This window comes from Saimiri boliviensis, chromosome 2, assembly GCF_048565385.1.
Source record: "Saimiri boliviensis isolate mSaiBol1 chromosome 2, mSaiBol1.pri, whole genome shotgun sequence".
NCBI lineage: Eukaryota > Metazoa > Chordata > Mammalia > Primates > Cebidae > Saimiri > Saimiri boliviensis.
Window position 1 is genome coordinate 145,423,161 of NC_133450.1, and position 15,822 is coordinate 145,438,982.

The 15,822-nt window shown below is 40.4% G+C and overlaps 1 protein-coding gene and 1 pseudogene across 1 annotated transcript in view; one reads left to right on the plus strand and one right to left on the minus strand.

Moving 5' to 3' along the window:
• Nucleotides 1-15,822, plus strand: part of LOC101042720 (guanine nucleotide-binding protein subunit alpha-14) — a 206,389-nt gene that overhangs the window by 65,625 nt on the left and 124,942 nt on the right. The gene's annotated exons all lie outside the window — the stretch shown is intronic.
• On the minus strand, nucleotides 2,068-2,487 carry LOC120360712 (nuclear transport factor 2 pseudogene; annotated as a pseudogene).

Consider the following 15,822-nt stretch of genomic DNA (forward strand, 5'->3'; position numbering starts at 1 on the left):
AACCGTGGCTGCCTATTATCAGTCTGTATATCGGACCGGTGACAGGAGGTGTCAAGTCATAAGACTGGAACAAATGATTAAATCTTGTGGCAGCTGGGATGAGGGAGTGGAGGGGGTTGTGTCTGAAAAGTTCAGAAATATTTGGTGGACTGGAGAGAAGTGAAAAAAAATTCACTTATGCAAAATGGGCATGCAAATTGGCATAGAGTGATGGCAAACTGCAAGTTCAAGATAATGGACAAGATCTCACGGGAGGCTGATGGACAGTGGATAAGGAGATTGGACTCTATCCTGGGGGTCAGTGTCTCTCAAACAGGGGTTCCATGCCTGGTGGAAGCTAGTATGGGAGGGGGAGAGATTGGTAACGTTGTAGAGGACAGGGATGAAGGTGGGAGGCTAGTGAGTTAGACCAAAGAAAGGAAAGCACACCAGTGAGGACCCACTGAAGTTGTGGACTGTCATTGAGTAGCAGCATAAACCTAAAGTATTCTGCAGTTTCTCTGGGGTTTTCTTGTGCCAAGTGGTATCAGTCCAGGATTGGAAGCTTTCGTGCCTTGGGTAGAAAACACTGGGAGGTAAAAGTAAAGTGTTGCTTAAAGGGCATTACAGTGACAGAACACATGATCCAGGCTGTGGAGAAAGGAAAATGAAGACGGAGAAAAAAATAATTTGGGAAGCAATGGAGGCTTCAAGGAGCCCAAGGCATTTATGAGCTTTAGGGAGCTGGATTGATCTGAAGTTGCGATTGAAGAGAAAGATGTTACACCTTAAGAGTTTGGAAGAAGAAGGTTCCTGTTGATGTCGAGGTTCTGAGGTTGAATATTTTTCATGCACCACTTCCTCTGTGAATTAGGCTTGGCCTGTCCTCCTGTATTTATTTAAGGTGACAGAGGAAAGCCACCAACAGATGAAGTTGGATGTTGAGAGATGATAAGAAGCATCCACAGGAATGTGGAATGGAAGATTGCTTCTTCTGGGCATTCAGCTACCCTGGGTCCTAAGGATTCTGTGACTGGGCCAAACTTGAGTGACCTGCCTTGTTTATCAAGCATTTACTTCCTAAAAGAATCCGAATGGGCTAATTTTGCCAATATCCAAACCTGTCTTTTGCACCAAAATTCCATTGAAAGTTGACCTCCCTTGCGTCCAGCCCCTGTGTAGTTGTTTTGGATTTGGATCTGAATCCAGGGCAATCATTTGTGGCAGAAAACACATTAGCAGTTTGGATGTACCAGGTACATTGACTCATGTTATCTTTACAACCACATGAAGTAGGTAGTAGTAGTATCTTCATTTCACACATTAGGAATCCAAGGCACAGAGAGGTTAGATGACTTGCCCATAGCTAGGAAAAGGTGGTGCCAGGAGGCCTGGCTATGGAGTCTATGCTGTCAACCTCTCTGTTAGCTCTCTCTGAAAATAACTGATTCCAGACATGATTCTTAAAAGATGGCAGTGAGCTTCGTGGTTTTCTCTTGCAGTCCGTCTCAGCCTAGCACATAACTAATGCTTCATGTGGTCCCTGTAAACGGGACTCTTTTCCCTCCCACATCCCTTCAATAAACGCACTCTACTTAAAGAATATGAGAACTGCAGATAGATCTAGTTATTCTCAGAATGACCATGTCATTTATAGTTTAAACTGAGATAGTCTGAGTAAAAGTGGGCACTACTTTTTTGTGACTTTATTGTATTATGAAGCATTGAAACATCTGGAGAAATCAATGTCTGAGTAGTGAGGCCGGTGCTTTCTCCTTCACTTCTTTGGGCTACTAGAGCAACTTGTCAGTAGTTTTTTTTTTTAAAAAAAAGACATCCTTTTGTATTATTTGCATGCATATGTATTACCAAGGCATGCACTGGTACAACACAAACTTCTCTCATGAGATGCAACTAGTCTAGCATCCAGGCATCATGCACCACATCTTGGTGGCAGCAGCACATTGCATGCACTGCCACTGTGGCCCTGCTCATTTGTGTATGATATTTGGAACATCTGGAGGAGTGGGAATAGTATTGGGAAGAGGAGTGATGAGGAAACCGTGTGAATGCCTGGCTGACAGGAGGTCAGCCAAAGTTAAGCAGGGAGAGCCTGAACATATCATTGGTGCAAACCCAAGATTCACTGATATTTTTTAATAGGAACATCTGGTGGAACCAATGATGGAAACTTCACCTTAAGCTGACCCACAGCCATGCTGATGGTGCAGCTATCTGGTATGGGTTGATGATCTTACGCCTGTGATGCTGTGCTGGATTTTCTGGAACAGAAGGCTAGATAACTTGTCCACAATGGCAGCTTTCCCCTGGAACTGTCTTCCTTCCCATGTTAGGCATGACACGTCAGTGTAAATTGCACCTAGATAATTGGGTTTTATCTTTATCAGATAACTACTAGTAATGTTGAATGAAGCTGGATCCAATCTGCTCCCAAATCAACTTATCTCCCATTCTGGAGCATCATCTGGCCTTGCAGAGACCTAAGGGGCTGGCATTATAGTAGAAGTGGCAACCCAGCATGGTCTGTGACCCAGATGGGCATGATTGAGAGCTATGCTTGCATCACAGGCACAAACTAGGACTGTTTCAGGCAAACCAGGACATAGAGTCACCCTAGCGATGGGCTATATATTAAATGAGAATGGAAGGAAGCCACAAGTGGGTCCAGAATATTTCCAACCCACCTAAAAATTGCCAGAAGAAGGCAAAGATTCCCAAAGCCCTGGTTCATAATAGGTGCTTAATAGATTTTGAATGACTAAATAATGAGATGCCAGTGTGCCCCCAAGAGGAATGTGGAGAAGGATAGAAATGAATAACCTAGCAAGGGGCATCACTGGAAAGTGCAAAATCATCACTCTTATAATAGCAGTAATTTCTGTCCAAGCACATCACAACTGAACAAGTTAAGACTTCCATTGACTTAAATAAATGAGTCAGCAGACTTAAAGGAAACATAAAATCGAGCCTATTTTTGCATCTTGGTGAGAGTGTCATGGAAATGTCTATCTGGGAGAAAATGTAGAGTCTCGTTGGCATGGCTATAGAAAGTAACTTTAAATGACCGAAGGAGGAGGAGTGGGTCTTTGAAAAGCTCAAGACCAGGGACTTGCAGACATCAAGATTTCCTTTGAATTTGCAAAGTTAGCATCACTTTATAAAACTGGAGAAACAGGATTTGGGGGAAGTTAAAAGAATCTACCTCAAGGTCATTGACTGATCATGAAACTGGAACCAGTATCAGCTCGGACAAGCAGCTAGTCTCTGGTTCCAAATCTTTGTCTCTTGTTGATGAAGGGCAGGACTTGCGGCACCTGAGGCAACCCCTTCCCTACACACCCCCACCCCCACCCCCACCAGCGAGTGTCTATTCCCAGTAGCCTATGGGTGTGGGGGAATAGTTGAGGTGTTTGTTGGCAACGTCTTCTCCTCTGAAGAGAATCGTCAACGCCACCTGCTCTGCTCCTTCACATTCAGTTGTGCCCAGCCTTAAAGTGAAGACCCTTATTTGTTCCCAGTGCTTGAGGACCAGTCACATGCTCCAGTATTCCAACTTTATAGGCTTGACAGAGGGTGGGACTGGTGCCCTACATCTCAGAGATCCTGGGTACAGACATCCTTATCCCATCTTGGGAAGCTCGCTGCCAGCCTCCCAGGGCTAACTGGCCTGGAGAATAGGGTGGAGGCAGTGGCCCAGCAGTTGCCCAGACGTCATAGCCAGCATTGCTCTATAGTCCGAGATAAGGGCCAGAGTGTTAGGCCCACAGGTCTGTGTTTTGGATGCCCACCAAGTAGAAGGTCTTATCATTAATGAAGACTGGATCTCAGTATTCTAAGTGTACTTACTGTCTCTGCCCCTTACCCAACTGGTTCATTCCTTTTTACAGTAAAGAATCTTCTTTGTATTTGAAGCCCACCTCTTCATAGGGACAAAATTTGTGTAGAAATAAGGTTTTAAATAAACTATAGTATGGGAAATATGAGGATAAGGTTTTGAGTGGGATAAACATTGCAAGAACAGTCTTTAAACTGAGGCTATGAAAAGATTTGCATGAACGTATTTTCTTAATCTTCATCCAATTTTTTAAATTTTATGAGTTTTAAGACATATGGTACTCACCTATATCTCAAGGTTGTAGCAACCCGTGATTAAACTTTTCAAGTTCCAGATTGATATTTTTCACCATTGTATCTGTACCAGTAGTTGACTCATATTGGAAGCATAATATCAAGCAAGCTCTAAACAAGTTTTCTCAAGCAATATAAAACTGTCATTAGCCTTAGATGTAAGTTTTCTAGAGTTGTGTGAGAGATTGAAATCACAGGGCTCCTGAGGCAGGGCAGGCCCAATGATCCTCAGATAAAAGCCAAGCAAGACAATCTTTTTTGTTTGTTTGTTTGTTTGAGACAGAGTCTCATGCTGTCACCAGGCTGGAGTGCAAGGGCAGAATCTCACTGCAACCACCACCTCCTCGGTTAAAGCTATTCTGCCTCAGCCTTCCAAGTAGGGACCACAGGTGTGTGCCAGCATGCCCAGCTAATTTATATATATATATATATTTTTTTTTAGTAGAGATAGGGTTTCACCATGTTGGCCAGGACAGTCTTGATCTCTTGACCTCATGATCTGCCCACCTCAGCCCCTCAAAGTGCTGGGATTACAGGTGTGAGCCACTGTACCCAGCCAAGACTTAATCTTGTTGCTATGATCATTTATCATTTCATTCTACAACACTTGACCTATTGTCTGTGGGTTCTGATGATGAATATCTTCATGCTACAGTAATACTAACTGTTAAATGGTGAGAGAGGAGTATTTATGATTTCTTTTTTTCTCTTTTTTTTTCTTTGAGATGGAGTCTTACTCTGTCTCCAGGCTGGAGCACAGTGGCGTTATCTCCCTTCATGGCAACCTCTGATTCCCTGGTTCAAGCAGTTCTCCTGCCTCAGCCTCCTAGAGTAGCTGGGATTTCTTTGTTCACTTCCATAAAAAAATGACTTCTTGGGGAACAGGTTTTGAGGCCATTTGATGAGAAGAACCATTCCAAAGTACCTCCTGCAGCTCCTGTCTTCCTGCTTCTCGATTCTACAGAGCCCTCATTGAAAGTGGTCAGTAAATAGGAAGGTTCTGAATATCAGACGTTTAAGGAGGCTGTGCTAAAATGATTCTCTAAGTGTTGATGGTAAACTGGCTCTTGAAAGCCTCTTTGATGAATAGAAGTCATGTCTCACTGGTGACAGTCCTAGAGAGAGGGCTGCCCCATACTTGTAGGATGATCAGACATGTTTGTTTTTGAAGCATCTTGACCTGAACCCACTAAAACTTGAGTTTATGAGACCTGCTGGATAAATATCTAGATAGATGAAGGATGAAGCAGGGTCTGAGAGCTGACCTCTATTTTACTGTTATACTAAGCAAATTGGTAAAGCTCTGAACTTTCATTTAGGGGAACATAGGATTTATCTGGAATTCTTTCTTTGGAATGCACAGTGTTTAAGAAAGTGTGGGGCAGTAACTTACTCTCCTTTTCCCCAAAGCAGTAAATTCAGGTGTCCAAGCTCATTTAGGTTCGTTATAAGTAAAATGAGTTCTTGAGTAATTTTAATTTAAGATGAGAGACATTTTTCCCCACTAACTTTTCAAATAGCCTGTGGAGCTGTATATTAGCAAGCACCTCTGGTGTCTAGCCTAAAGCCCTTAATTTTCAGTTGCTTGCAGAAAATAGGAGTATAACTGCTACAAACTGTTTTCTGTGTGATTTATTAGATTTCCGTGCTTGCCCATACTACTACCTCAAGGAAAATGCTAGAGCTTAGCAAGGAACAGGCATAAATTTCTGAGCTATTTGCTGATACCATGGGATTCAAATATTTGACGTTTTCAGGTTAGCGTATCAGGCTCATATTTTCATAATGTCATTTACCCTGGAAAACATTTGCTCTGTTTTTGAGAACAGTCATCATAAATTGGGAAAGGTGTATGACATTCTTTTTTTTTTTTTAACTTTTTAAACTTTTTGTTACCAAGTCATTGCTGGATGGAACATAGAGCATCTCTGTACAAAATTGAGGAAATGAGCATAGGTTTTCAGTAAATAAATTACTGATGCAGCAACTTAATTGTGGTAATGATGTAAGGAATGTGGAGGGAAAGGTTGGAAACATTAACCTCTTGGACATCTTTAATCATGAGAGTTATGACCATGTTGACCCATTTTTTTTTATAAAGCTACACAAAGGCACCAACTGAAACTCTTCAGTGGCAGTATTGTTACATAGCATAAGACGAAGATGTTACTCTCAAAATAGACTCTTTCTAAAAAAAAAAGTCTCTCCATCTTGTTAGGCAGGAAAATAAAACTATAAATATTATACTTTTGAGTTTTAGATGGAATGTAAAAATTTAGGTGTTTTAAAAATTTGTGCTAATTTAAACTTTAAAAATATTCAGTATTCAGTACCCTGCATCAGCTAAAAATAAAAATATGTGAATTTACCAAGAGCACACGTCATAACTATCTTTATTTTTGCCCTATGTCTGGATAAACAGAAAATCACCCTCTTTCAACATCTTACTCTTCTCCCTGACCCTCCCTCATCATATCCCTCAATCTCTCTTTCTTAACAAGCCATGATATTGAACTGAAATCCATAGGACTATAGTTCTATGATTAGCAGATTTATGCCTCTCAATTAAAAATATGCAACAGCAGAATATTTTCTATTTTAATATTTTAAACCATAATAAATGCTCACCATGGTTGCTAATAAAAACTCGTTGCAACAACATTTCAGCACCACGGACAGCACCAATGGTGCGTATTCTACCCCTTTTCCCCCTCAACTCAATTTTGGTCATGCCACCTCTGGTCTGGTGAGGGGGTTTAGGGATGGCTATGTTGACACAAATGGCAGTTCTTATACTTGGCTTCTCATTAAAATCACGTGAAGAATTTTTTCCCCAAGTCCAGCCCGCCCACAACACAATCAGTTAAATCAGAATATCTGAGGTGGATTTTAGGCATTAATACTTTTTTAAAAATTGGACTTTAAGTTCTGGGGTACATGTGCAGAACATTCAGGTTTGTCACATAGGCATACACAATTAGGCACTAATACTTTTTAAAGCTTTTCAGACTTAAAACCAATAGAAAATGGTAATTTCTGGGAGATGAGATGGTTTTATTTCTAAAATAGAACTTCTCAACTTGAACTGCCTTTGAGAGTTACCCAGCTTGTTTAAAAACAAAATCATTGTCTGGGCCTGTCTTTAGACATTAAAACTCTATTGGTCTGAAATAGGAGACAGATATCAGTAGTTTTTAAATGTCTTCAAGGAATTTTTAATTTACAAGTGTTAATAAACATTTGCTATCAAGTAAGACCTGAAAGTAAATTTTTTCATGTGGAAAGTTTAGGCAAATTTGGTATTTCAATAAGAGCCTTTCAATCTAGAAGGAAGTAATGTCTAGTTTTCTTTCTTTTTTTTTTGAGATGGAGTTTCACTCTTGTTTCCCAGGCTGGAGTACAATGGTGCGATCTCGGATCTCTGCAACTTCTGCCTCTGGGTTCAAGCAGTTCTCTTGCCTTAGCTTCCTGAATAGCTGGGATTACAGGTGTGTGCCATCATGCCCAGCTAATAATGTCTAGTTTTCATGATATTGGAGTTGAAGTTGAGAAACTTGTATTCTAGCCAGATTTGAAGTCAAATGGGGCCATAGCAGCTACCTTCTGCTCCTTGTCTGGGCCAAAGCCCCAACCCTGGACCTTGAGTAAGGATATGAAGTGTGAAATCATTATCTTTGTCTCCAGCTATGCTTAGCAATTTCAAACTATCCTTTAGAAAGGTTTCCTTGAAAACCTTATTTACTCCCCCCCTACAAGGTCTATATCTGGCTGATTTACTCTTCTATAGAAAGTTGGGTGAGAGGCAGTTCTCGGCCCTCGCCAAGTTTTCCCACCTCCCTTGCATTTACTTTAGAGCCATGTGACTCCAAGGACAGAGTCCCACCTGGGATAAGGCACGTAAGACTCCCCTGTTTCTCTTCTTTTGTTGTACCAATGTTGGGGGCCACATGCCACAGATAGCATAGCTACAGCATGGAGGATGGTTGCCTGCCTGCATGAGATGGAGCAAAAATAAACGAGAAACATATTATATTAAGCTACTGAGATTCCAGAGCTTGCCTGATGTGATGGCTATTGTTAATTATACCTAATGAGACTGAAAGATGAACGAATATTCCTGACCATGTCAATTGATGAGAATCCTTGTTTCCACCCATTTTAAAGTGGAAAAAGAAATGTATTTACATTAATCTTCATATTCTTACACATTTAAAGTGCAGGGAGAAACACTCTATATAATACATGAATTTCAAGTTGTAGAAATACTGTTTTATTCCCTTAGTCATCATTAGCTGGAAACCGCTGCCTGTATTTAATCACCTCTCCAGACCCATGGCAACCTGGGAAGGCAGGAAAAACAAACCTTCATTGCATTTGAAATTACCAAACAACTTCTTTAATTTGGAAGTAAATCACTGAAAGGAATGATCTCTCCAGACCTTACTTTGCCTTTTTCTTCATACTTTAAATATCATTGAGGTGCAGCTTGCCTGTCCACTTGCTGAGACTTGTTTCAATGTCATGCTCTTGCTTATATTCAGTGGCAGCTTGCCTCACTATGTTTCCTGCAGGTCCTCTCTCTTTTTTGCTTAACTTTAATTTTAGGAATGGGCTCTTGCTATGTTTCCCAGGCTGGTCTTGAATTCCTGGCCTCAAGTGATCCTTTTGCCTCAGTCTCCCAAAGTACTGGAATTACAGGCACATGACATGGTACCAATATCTTCTTTTAAACATAAATTTTGTTGTGGATATTTGAAGTTTACAACATGAGGTTATGGGATGCATAGAGATACATAGATATTTGTAGATACATATGAATAGTACAATGCTTACTCTTTTTCTGAGCTGCTTATATGCTGCCTTCCCTCCTGACCCTCTTTAATGTGGAGTTAGTCACATGCCAACACTAAAGCTTCCCCCAACTTCTGGTCTAATAACCACAGAGAAACAGACAGAAGTTAGAAAAACAAAGGGTAGTGCTTAGGCAGTACGAAAGTCTAATTGCATTTAGCCACTGTCTTTGAACTTTGTGATGGTTCTTGATCCATTTCTAGCATCCTATTCCATGGTTGGAGATTTTGGTGCAAGATTTCCCCTCATTGTACTTCTCATCCCTTGCCTTCCCGCCTTCCACTATCACACCATCGTGGAGCCTGCAGATGCCCTGGAGAAACTGAGCCAGCCTATCTTTTGAGCACAGATCAGTTGTATCCCAGTGGAAGCTGAAACCTAGATAATTTTTTCTTTGTTTTCTTTGTTTTGTTTTTTCTCTTCCTTTTCTTTCCTTTCTTTTCCTTTCCTTTTTCCTTTTCTTTCCTCTTTTCTTTTCTTTCATGGAGTCTCACTCTGTTACCCAGGCTGGAGCACGGTGGTGCGATCTCTGCTCACTGCAACATCTGCCTCCCAGATTCAAGCCATTCTTCTGCCTCAGCCTCCTCAGTAGCTGGGATTACAGGTGCTGGCCACCATACCCAGCTAATTTTTGTGTTTTGGGGTTTTTCTATGTTGTCTAGGTTGGTTTCAAACTCCTGACCTCAGGTGGTTGCCTGCCTCTGCTTCCCAGAGTGCTAGGATTACAGGCGTAAGCCACTGCACCCTGCCTGAAACCTAGATTTTTACTTTTAATGCTTCCCTCTCCTGCAACCCAATGTCTTTTATGCAGAAAAATTAACAGATTATTCTTTGAAAGCATTCAAGGTTTGATAAAAAATAACTTTCAAGCAGAGTATTAAAGTGACCTATAATCTCGTTTTAGCTGAGATAATACCACTAAGTATTTAGCATCGACAGTGTATTGTTGGCTTATTATTTATGGTTTATTTCTGCAAATCCGAATCAGCTAGTTCTATAGACCTGTGCTATCTATCTGTAATATAATCTCCATGAAGCTTCAGTGGAACATTTAGTAAATTACTGCTATAACTCATTAAACTATAACCCCAAAGCATTCAGGAGCTTCCTAATTGGATCTGGCCTGACCTCATTAAAAAATGTCCAGAGTCCCCAGGAGGCACACAGACACCAAGTTTTTGCAAGATTTTCAAGGCACTGGATGATGTTTAGGCTAATTATTGCTTAATATATTTAATTTCTTTGCTATAATTGACTACCTTGGCTAATTTAAACCAATCTGTTTTATTTGTTGCTAGTTCAGTTTCTAATTGCAGATTGTGATTCTGACGTAAATATTTTAAAAAACTGGATCACAGGTCACAGATCAGTTTATTACTCACTGAAACAAAGCTTCTCTTCTAAAATACCTCTTGGGGCCAGTTTGGAATTTGTATCTTGTTATGTATTCTCTAAAACTATGATGTTTATATTTCCTCTCATTTTATGAAAGAAAGGAGGAAAAAGAAATGTCTAAAGATGGGACTGACCCAAGAAAAAGAAAGAATGGAAGATTTGTGTGGATAAGTTTTTGGATATTATTTCTCAGTCTACATACTTTCATCGATGCATTTTATGATTCCTCCTCCCGACAAGTTAGGTCTCTGTTTCTTTCCCTAGATCTTCTTTAGTTGGGAAACACTTTTGTTGTCACTGTGACTGCCCTTCCTTTAGTTCCTTATGACTCACGGGCCAAAAAAAATCATCCACTGTCAATAAAGACAAACTTGTAATTTTCAAGATTACTTGACCTTTCTGCTTAACCTGGGAAGTTTTCATGGGTGCCTTTCTATTCACCCTGTTCAGGGTTTGCCCCAAACCCTTGGTCTCAGCCACCATTCTCTTTGAATTGCTCCTCAGTTGAAATCTCTAGAATACCAACATTTACACAATGTAAAATATGCTGAAGTGAAAACACAGATTCTCCTACAAGCAACCAGTTGGTTTAAAAAAAAAGCATTGGGTGACATTAATTTTAGTAATATATTTTTATTTAACCCAATATATGAAAAATATTAGTGTCAACATATACTCAATATAAAAATTAATGAGATATTTTACGTTCTTAAAAATAATGTCTTTAAATGCCAGTGTATTCACAGCAGTTCCCTTTTTAATAGTCTTTGAAACCCAGTGCATATTTACAGTACTTTCCAAACCAAACTAGCCACGTTTCAAGTGCTCAACAGCCACATGTGGTTAGCAGCCAACAAATTGGATGGCATAGTTTCGGAGCATTGATCGAAGATATTCTTTCATATCTTCCAAATGAGACCCTCTTAAATCCTACTTATCTCAAGATACTTTCCAAGATTTCCTTTGTCAAAATTTATCTCCACCCCCTCACAGTACTTAGAAAATTCCTCTTACTGAAAACTTATCTCAGCCTTACTTGTGTTCAGATATTTATGTCTTTATCTATCTCAAAGATTATGAACTCATAGGAGGAACATATTATCCTTTGCTCAACTTTGAGCAATAGCATAAAGATATGGAAGAAAATTGGATTTTGACAGATAACTGACTCAGGTTTAAATGCTACTACTAGGACCATGCAGTTGTGGTAACTATACAACTCCAGCCCATTTTCTGAACCTCAGTTTTCTCATCTACAAAGTAAGGCAATACCTCTATTACAGAGTAAATGAGAATTAAGTAAGGCATGCCTAACATTTAGTTGGGTTTCAGTAAATAACTTATTATTATATTGAATGTAAAAGGACAATTTACTATATTAAATATGCACATAGATTATAAATGTACTCTTATTTCAGAAACATTAAAATTTGGGGGCTCAGATATTTCCGATGGGAATGTATCCAATCCACTTTAGAAAACACTTTGGGAATTTCACAAAAGTTTAACATGAAGCTATCATGTGACCCAGCAAGCTTACTCCTAGGTATACCCCTAAAAGAACTGAAACATATATTCACACAAAACTTGTACATGAATGTGTGTAGCAGCATTATTCATAGTGGTCAAAAAGTGGAAGCAACCCAAATGTCTATCATCTAATGAAAAAATAAAACGTGTAATAGCCATAATAGAATATTATTTGGCAATAAAAAGAAATGAAGTTCTGATGCACACTGCAAGATAAATAAACCTCAAGAAATTACGTGAATAAAGGAAGCCAGTCACGCATGCAAAATATGTATTACGTGATTCCACGTAAGAAGTGCCCAGAATAGGTAAATCTAAAGAGACAAAGCAGATTAGCGGTTGCCTGGGCTGCGGTGGTGGGGGCGAGGAGACACTGCTGATGGGTACAGTTTCTTCTGGGGTCTCTTTCTTTAGAACATGATAAGATGTTCTAAAATGGGATTGTGGTGATGATTGCACAACTAGGTAAATATCCTTAAAAAACCACTGAACGGTACACATTAAATGGATAAACTTTATAGTATGTTGATTATATTTCATTAAAGCTGTTAAAATTGGGGGAAATGGTGTTAGAATTAAGTCAGTGTATATGTATTTGTTCACTTTAAACAAGTTCCTCCAAGCAAACAATAATGACAAAAATTCATCAAAATAAAATTCTTGGTGCTAAAATGTATGGACATTTTCCTCTCTGTGATTTTTCACACAGTGTCTCACACCTGTAATACCAGCATTTTGGGAGGCTGAGGCGGGCAGATCATGAAGTCAGGAGTTCGATACCAGCCTAACCAACATGGTGAAATCCTGCTTCTATTAAAAATACAAAAATTAGCTGGGCGTAGTGGCACATGCCTAATCTCAGCTACTCGGGAAGCTGAGGCAGGAGAATCTCTTGAAACTAAACGGCGGAGGTTGCAGTGAGCCAAAATCACTCCACTGCACTCGAGCCTGGGTGAAAGAGTAAAACTCCATCTCCAAAAAAAAAAAAAAAAAAAAAAAAAAAAAAAAAAAAAAAAAAAAAAAAAAAAAGCGTGTATCTCCTCTATGCTCCCCATGAAGAGGTAGCTCTCTTTCACTTTAGGGAGCCAGACATAGCCCTCGAAATATTGAACACAGGGGAGAAATTAAAGCCCCCAGTTAGCCTGGGCCTTTCATTCCTTCCACCTTAATTCCTCCCTGGATCAGCCCTTGTCTGCACCACTCACTACGCTGAGTGGTCTCCTGTGGCGTTGTCTCCCCACAAACGTTCTGTCAGCTCCTGGAGTGCAGGAATTGTGTCCATCTTGTTCACAGCCGTTTCACAGTTCCCAACATATAGTAGGTGCTCAGGAAACCTGTTGGGCAGGACAGTTCCAGCCCCTCCAGCACTGGAGAGGAGCAGCTGCAACACCCTCAGCCGTGTGTATTTTCCTTCTTGAGTTCCCAAGTTGGGCCAAGTGCCAATGATCTCTCTGCCTATGCTACTGTGCTAACAGGACTGCATTCCCCCGGCCCCCTTGCTATTTACCATGTCACAACCGGAATCAAGGGAAGAGCATGCCTGAAACATGTATTAATAACAAGAGTAAGTTCAACCCACCTTCCATGGGGAGGGAACCTTTTTTTTCCCAATCCTGTTTAAAAAAAAAAAAAAAAAAAAGGCAGATGAGACTCATGGGGCTGGATATTCAGTTTAAAATGCATCTGGGGTGGTGGAGTCTTTCAACAGAATAAGAGAAGGCACATACAGGACTTGGGTTTCTCATGAAAGTTGGGCTAAATAGAAAGCTCTGCCTGGACATTGAAAAACTTGTTTAATTTGGAGACCTGCCTGAAAATATTAAGTAGCAGAGACCCCCGCTGATCTCACAAGTGGTAATACAGTCTCTTTCCAAATTAAATCCCATTAGGGTTTCTGAAGTGCACCTTTGCTGTCTTGATTGTGTCTTTGCTCCCTCCACAAGGCCAGCTGAAGGGGGTTTGCTGAAGGCAGCCCCATCTCCTCTGCAGCCTGCTCCTCACTCTGTGGTGGATGAGCAGGACAAACCCAGGGAGCACCCATTTGTAGATTCCCAGAGACTTCACCAACCTGCCCCACCTCATGCACCAGGAAGGCCCAGTCAGCCTTTCCTCCTCAGGGTAACTGTTGTGAGGGGCTCTGCCCTCCCCACCAGCCGATTCCATGCCACAGATTTGCCAGGTCTGAATTTGCATTTCTGAATCAAAATTGGCTCTAACTTGTATACTTTTTACCTGGGTAACTGTTGTTTAATAGTTAGCATTCTTTTTTCTTTGGAGATGGATTTGCTCTGTCACCTAGTCTGGAGGGCAGTGTCACGATCTCAGCTCACTGCAACCTCCACCTCCCAGTTTCAACTGATTCTCCTGCCTCAGCCTCCTGAGTAGCTGGGACTACAGGCACACACCACCATGCTCCACTAATTTTTGTGTTTTTAGTAGAGGCAGGGTTTCGCCATGTTGGCGAGGCTGGTCTGGAACTCCTGACCTCAGCTGATCCGCCTGCCTCGGCTTCCCAAAGTATTGAGATTACAGGCATAAGCCACTGTGCCTGGCCGGAATACTTTTACTCTAGAAAACTGCTCTACAAAACATTAAAAAAACAAAACAAAACAAAACAAAAACTTTTGAATAATTAGAATTAACTGTAATTATTTCTAGCTCTTATTGCATTTTGCCTGCTATAATGCATACGGAGAATGAATTCAGGATTCAGATTCACTCCAGGATGATAGTTAAAGTCAGTTCTTTATTGGAAGTTCACAGCAAAGGAAGCCAATAAGGGTTGGAATTTACTTAAAGAGCTTATGGCTATAGAGTATCTTATATTGGCATGTCATTAAAAAACCTTGGAACATGAATCGTGTTAACAAAAATTTGCATTTTTGTAAATATGCAAGTTGAAAATTGGAGAAGGTCAATAATCTTGCCTCCTAAAAAAGACTAGGTAAGATGTAAATATATGGGAGCAACACATTTTATATAAAGTTGACTTCCAGCTTTGCATAACAGATTTAGGTTTATAATGTATTTCCACTTGCCGATTTTTTTTGGCAGAATCATCTCTAGCTAATAAATATGTAGTATGTTTGAGAACAGACACTGGGCCCAGATACATGACTTGTGTTATCAGTTATTACACATGAAAACTATTCCAAGGGCAGTGTTTTTGGGAAAACAGGCAGAGCTTTAGGGTTCTGGGTATACGGCAAATACAAATAATAATAGTTATCTGTTAATTAGCATAGGATTTGAGACTCTTGAAGTTCACTCTCCCAAGATTCTAATTTTGGCCGCAGTTGAAAAGCAGAGAGATAGACTAATCAGTTAGTTATAAATTAACAATGCTGGCACCCAAAGTGAGTTATGTTCTGGGATCACAAAAGACATTTCATAAAAGGGTGGAGGTAGATTAAAACTTCCAAATATTACTTAAAACTCCAAGAGTTTGAGCTGTATTGCTATTCTTGGTGGTGGTTGTAGGAACTTAAAACATTTAGTGGACATTTTGAAGCCCTTCAAATTTTCCAGCTGGGTTTATTTACTTGTTCTTTAAGGATTAATTTGAATATTCTCTTGTCCTGTTGGTCGGAGATGACACTGGCATATCCACTCTGAAGGGCAGTTTGGTGTTGTGTATGAACATCTCAAAAGCACAGGCAATTCCATGACTTAAGATCTACCTTTAAGAAGCATTCCTGGCTGGGTGCAGTGGCTCATGCCTGTAATCCCAGCACTTTGGGAGGCCAAGGTGGGCAAATCACTTGAGGCCAGAGGTTCGAGACCAGCTTGACCAACATGGCAAGACCCTGTCTCTACTAAAAATACAAAAATTAGCCAGGCATGGTGGCACATGCCTGTAATCTCAGCTATTCAGGAGGCTGAAGCTTGAAAATCTCTTGAACCTGGGAGACAAAGGTT